Source organism: Triticum dicoccoides, chromosome 2B, assembly GCF_002162155.2.
Source record: "Triticum dicoccoides isolate Atlit2015 ecotype Zavitan chromosome 2B, WEW_v2.0, whole genome shotgun sequence".
NCBI lineage: Eukaryota > Viridiplantae > Streptophyta > Magnoliopsida > Poales > Poaceae > Triticum > Triticum dicoccoides.
This window is the reverse complement of record NC_041383.1, coordinates 43459403-43465356: the sequence shown is the minus strand read 5'-3', so window position 1 is coordinate 43465356 and position 5954 is coordinate 43459403.

Below are 5954 nucleotides of genomic sequence, written 5' to 3'. Positions count from 1 at the left end.
GACCTCATCCAGCACTGGGCTTGGGGGGGGGAGGAGGAGTCCCGAGGTATGGCGATGGTGGACACCGGATCCGGCACCACCGAGGGAGAGACGTCCGAGCAGCTGCTGCTGCGGCAACCTCCGCTCCTCCTCGTGATGGAACGCTCGAGCTCGACAGGAGCAGCGCCGTTACTGGAGGTGATGGCGGCGGGGAGCAGACCGGCATGGGCGCGGCAGCCGCCACCGCCGTCGCTGGATTAGGAGCGAGTGAGGGAGGGGGGAGGCGGCTGCGGGAGGAGAGGAAGCGAGCGAGGGAGGAGGCGGCGGGGCGGCACGGCGGGGAGGCGGGAGGAAGGAGGAGAGGGCGGCGGCGTGAGGAAGGAGGAGAGGGCGGCGCGGTCGCGGGAGAAGGAGGCGGCGGCTAGGCCGGCCTCGTCGCGCGCGGCCCCCATCTCTCTAGATGGGCGGTGTGAGGCCGGGGATGGGTGCCTGGGCGAGCGGCGGCGGCGGCGCCGGTGGCAGGGTAGGGAGGCGGGCGCGGGGCAGGGTTTGGAGGGGAGATAGAGGTGAGGGCGCGACGCGCGTGCGGGAGGAGCGAGCGCGAGTGCGGGAGTGCGTGAGGAGGCAGCGGCTAGGTCATCTCCAGAGGAACCACTGTTATTTATACCCTTGTATGTGAAATGACAGAAATGCCCTCGGTGAGGCAGCGTAATTACGCACGGTGGCACGAACGAGACGGTAACTATTCATTCCAGCAGTAAATTTTTTTGATCCGATGGCCCAGCTTTCTCCAGATGTCGATCCAACGGACGAAAACACATCAAGGGAAATGATCCGACGGCCGAGAGTCGCTGAGCTCTGAGGAGGCTCGGTGGAGGTTTCATCTCTTATTTCTGGATAAGATAGACTAGATAAACAACTTGATTAACTTTGTAGCAGACATCTATCATATTGTTCTTGGTAGGCATATGCATCTCACATCTTTAAACACTATTTTCATCTTAAGATGTTGAATTGGTCACAACATTAGGGTGGCGGCATGACTCACCTTAGGGTGGCTAAGCCTCAAGGTTCATGAATGCATATGCCTGTTTCTGGTGTGTCAAGTTTGATGGGTGACTTGGACTCTACTGAAAATAATTAGGTAATGCGTACGTATTTCATAATTGAACATTGCTGATTTGCTACAATTTCTTTACCTTTGACTGTGCGGCAATGAATTTTTCTAGCCCGGCGGTTCACCCTAGTGGCTGAACTAGTTAATGTGTGCCTAGGTGATACTAGTTCAGCTTGACTATGCAGCAACCAATGGTTTCGGCCCGGCGGTCAACCCTGGCGTTCCATTCCCTGCACCTTAAAGTGTCAATGAGCGTAGAATACACTAAGTGTAAGTACAATAATCCAAATGGGCAATATAGTTTGTTAGTAAGTACTCTCTCCGTTTCAAAATAAGTGCCGCTGATTTAGTACAGCTAAAAGCTAAAACTGTACTACCACATGACACATGCAGTAAGCAATCCAAACAATTAAAAAAAAACGAGCTAAAGCTATACTAAATCAGCGACACTTATTTTGAGACAGAGAGAGTACAAATTATTAGTCGGCTCACCATTTTGATTCCTAATTAACTCCTACTGACTCCCCCAGCAAGTATGTACCATGGAGACGTATACTTGAGCCATAGCTCCCACAAGGTACCAAATGATATTCAAACATTGAGCATCGTTAGCCAGCTCCTCTGACATTTTCCATGTGATGCACCTCTCATCTCTCGTACACATTAGTAGGTATACTAGGTACTACCGTGCTGGGTACTTATGATTGGGTTAATATTTGATTTTTCTGTCACATCCTACTATTAATATTTTATCTACGCAAACAATGGACCCTTCCTCGGAGCTCAAAGGTAGACATGTTTCAGATACATGCTTTGAGGATTTGCTTACGTGGCCGCATTCGAGAATTTGCCCGGGCCATCAATTTCACATGTTTGATCACATTGGTTCCTTATTCACCCATTGTCTTCCTATGTTGGTCAGGGTTTTTTCCAAGAGGGCCACACAAGAGCTGGCCGGCCGATTGATACTACCATGACCTCCCATGCAACATGCAAGGTAACAAACAATTAGAAGTCCATCATGTAGGGCAGGGTTCTGCATTCAGCTAGTGCCCCGATGGATATACCTAGGTACTATTAATAGGAATTTCCCTATAAATGGGGTAATAATACGATAAAAAGCCTAACAAGTGTCTCTCGCACGGGACAGACAACATGTTTAATGCTCTTTATGTCAGAAATCTTCATTATATTAGATAAGAATATTGCAAAGTTTTGATCTTAATTTGTTTAGCAGTATTCTCAAGAAACCCTTGCATTGGACGGATAACATCTTTAGTGCTCTTAATGTCAGAAATCTTCATTATATCATACTTATAAAATATTGTAAAGTTTTGATCTTAATTTCTTTAGCAGTATTCTCAAGTAATTGTTATATTCGATTTGTTATACGTTTTATGAAATTTCAGGAGCCTGGGAATCTATCTATTATCTTCTATTTATATATAGACTTATAAAGGTACTTGGTGGACTAACCAAAAGGAAAATAGGCTAGAAAATCGCACAAAATCAGAAACCTCTGTCGCTTAAATAAAATCAGAAAACGGTAACCTTTAAATATCGGAAATAGTTTTTTTATAGAAAATCTTGGAAATAGTTAATTGAGACAAGTTGAATGAAATTACCACATATACCCTAGCTAGAGTTATTCTTGGTACATCTTCTATCTCATGAGCTCAATCAAGATTAAAGAAGAGGATCACTCATGGACGTGGCTCTCGACCTAGAGCCGAAATTAATGCATCATGCTAGGGATGGACCAAAACCTCGTAGCTCGTGGGGGTTAATGGACGATCTATCGCTCGGCTCGTTAAGCTCGACTGAGCCCATAGGAGACAACAACCACTCCGGCGCCCACCTAGTAACTCTTGTAGAGAGTATGTCATCCAATTTGTTTTGCTCTTGTATGGTTGCTCCATTGAGTAATTGGTTGTCGATTAGCATATTGCACATACACACATTTTTCTCGACAAATGGAGTATCTGGTATATAGTCAAACTTAATTTTGACAGGTCCTACGTCAATATAAAAAAATGTGTACAACCAAGTTGTCTTGTGAACTTTAGCGTGACACATTAGCATGGCCACTTGCTTCTCATCGAATTAACTTCCTGAACAAGGGACGTAGTCATTTGTCCTGTAGCCACTCCAAAGACCAAATAAGCCTGGTCTTACCATTTAGCCTTACTCAATGTTGTTGAAAGGCTCCTACTATGAAAGTTGAATTGTCTAAGAAGATTAAATTAACTTAAATGGATAATGATTCCATCCCAGCAACTAGCTATTGCTCCACACGACACTTAATGGCAATTTGCTTCCAGTGCAAAAAGAATAAAAAAAATAATAAAGAAGCTGACACGATTGTTGCATATCCACTTGCATAGATCTTCAAATGGTGTCATTGGTCATGTAGTCACACGAGTACCCTTGATATGCAAAAGCTATAAACAAGGTGTGTAGTGACCGATACATTAGCACTCCACTATTTTTAATGGAGTCATTTGTCCTTTAGTCACTCAAAATATTGGCTTATCTTACACTGGACAAAACAAGCCAAGTTGTATTGTCAACTCCAACACAGCATGAAATGCTGTCATCAAACTTCACTTCATTTGTTATTTACAATACTAAAATCGGCAGGAGCCAAGTTTCTACTATCTAGTCATGTGTATTGTACCCTAGTTGCTTAAACATTCGGCTGAATGAGAACACTAATGCTACTACCTGACCAATTGGAGGTTGCTTGGGTTGCTTTGCCCATAGCCGCCTCGCACCTCATGCTGAAATTCAATTTTACTGACCACATTCCAATGACTTAGACAGAGATTTTCTGGCGTATGAGGAATAATGCAGCCACGTACTTGTGTCCCATGCGAGTATAATAGAAAATACCCAAAAATTATAATTTTGTGCTTCAAATAAACATTTAATTATAATGATTAGTAAAATATCAGCCAGAAACCGCCCTCTCTGCATAAAAATCTATGGGAATGTTTGTATAAATATTGGAGAACACTATTAAAAAGACATATGCTTGTGTGATGATATTATGTGTTTAAATATGAGATGAATAAAAAAAGAAACATCTATGAAATTATTCCAAATATCTATGAAATGATGTCAAATAAATATCTATGAAGATAGTCTCTCTTTTTTGCATGCAAAAATTGGAAATAGTATGGTCGGACACCACGCCTTTGTTCATGGCTGGCATCTTTTCCCGAGCTCTGAATACTTCATTTTAATCTATGGACTAAAATAACAATAATAAATTACTTTCAGCAGATATGAACGTTGTACCTAGCTTGACGGACGATTGTATTTGTTCCATGTATTAGGTGTATTTGTCCCGCTTATCTCCCAAGTCTGTATTCTATAATTAGGGTACTAGCCGTGGACAAAACTACCAATGTATGTGTTATATATGGGCACCCATGAGGTGAATACAAGTCGTCTTGCACCAAATACTTCTTCCACAACCTATATCCATATATAGACACATTCTAGATGACAATATTTTTGTCCCTCAAGCTGTTTTCTATCTGTATTTACTAAGTCAGCCTAGACATGGAATGCTTTGGCAGCAGGTAACGGTAACCATGTGCACAACTGCACATTGTAAGAGGATCAGAGAGGGGAGAATTGGTGGAATCTTTTTTGTATTACCGAGCCCAATGGGTGAATATATATTAGGCAAGCCATGCAAGACACTGTCGCACCCACGCATGGGATGTGCCATTTTGCATCGAGTGGGTGGAGGAGTTCTGATCAAATCAGGGTGACGACGATGGGCAAACTTGCGGACGGATGAGCGTGGACGGCATGCATTTTGCTCAGGCGCCGCACCAGGCCGCATAGTTGAGGAAGAGGCCAATGCAGTTGAAGCCGATGTTGGAGTAGAGGTGTGTGAAGGATCGACGAATGGCGGCGGGCGACGCAAACTGATCATAGATTGTAAAATATAAAAGAAACATTGATCAATTAGTCAGTGAGAGAGAAAAGGCTACGATCAACGGATAAAAAAACTCTCTAGGACAGCTGGTCAACACGACCAGAGGACGAACCCTAAAAAGACTCTCTAGTGCAGCCGATCAACATGACCGGCAGACGAATCCTAGCTACGGGTTGCGTAGCCCCCAATAGAGATAATGGAGATCGACCTCCCTAGGGCGGCTCAGCGCAGAAGCGGTGGTGGAGCTAGGTCTAGGAACTTGCGTCAAATACCATATAAGATGATTAGAGAGGGGAGAATCGGTGGAATCGATTGTTGAGCTCCATGCGCTAGTATATATCGTGTACATGTCAAGAAACCCTCGTCGAGATAAGGTAGGGAAGAGATAGAATCCTACACTACCAAATACACATATACCAAAATATACTCTAACACACTTCGCTGCCTGTTATTGAAATAATTAAGACGAGATGACCAGATCAATGAACACACATAGTATGTTTTTAAACAACTGCAATGATCCATTAGTACCCAGTGAGCCTTTCTACTCCAACGTGTAATTGATTATAAACTTCAAAATTCATCTGTTGGTGCATGCATCATAAGCCTTCTCCATGGTTACGATTATGTTTTTAAGAATATTCTACTTTCTTTGATTTGTATTACTTGTCGCTCAAACAAATCTATCTACTAGATACATCCGTTTGAGCATAGATACATCCGTTTGAGCGACAAGTGATATGGATTGGAGGAGTAACACTTCCATTCCATGCTTGATGAGAACTCAATAGGTATAACTTTTTTTTACTATATATGCACCACATGTAAGTCGGACAGATATGGGAGACCACTAAAGCCTTGTTTGGTTACACCCTTTCTCAAGAGGATTGGAGGGGATTTTTTTTT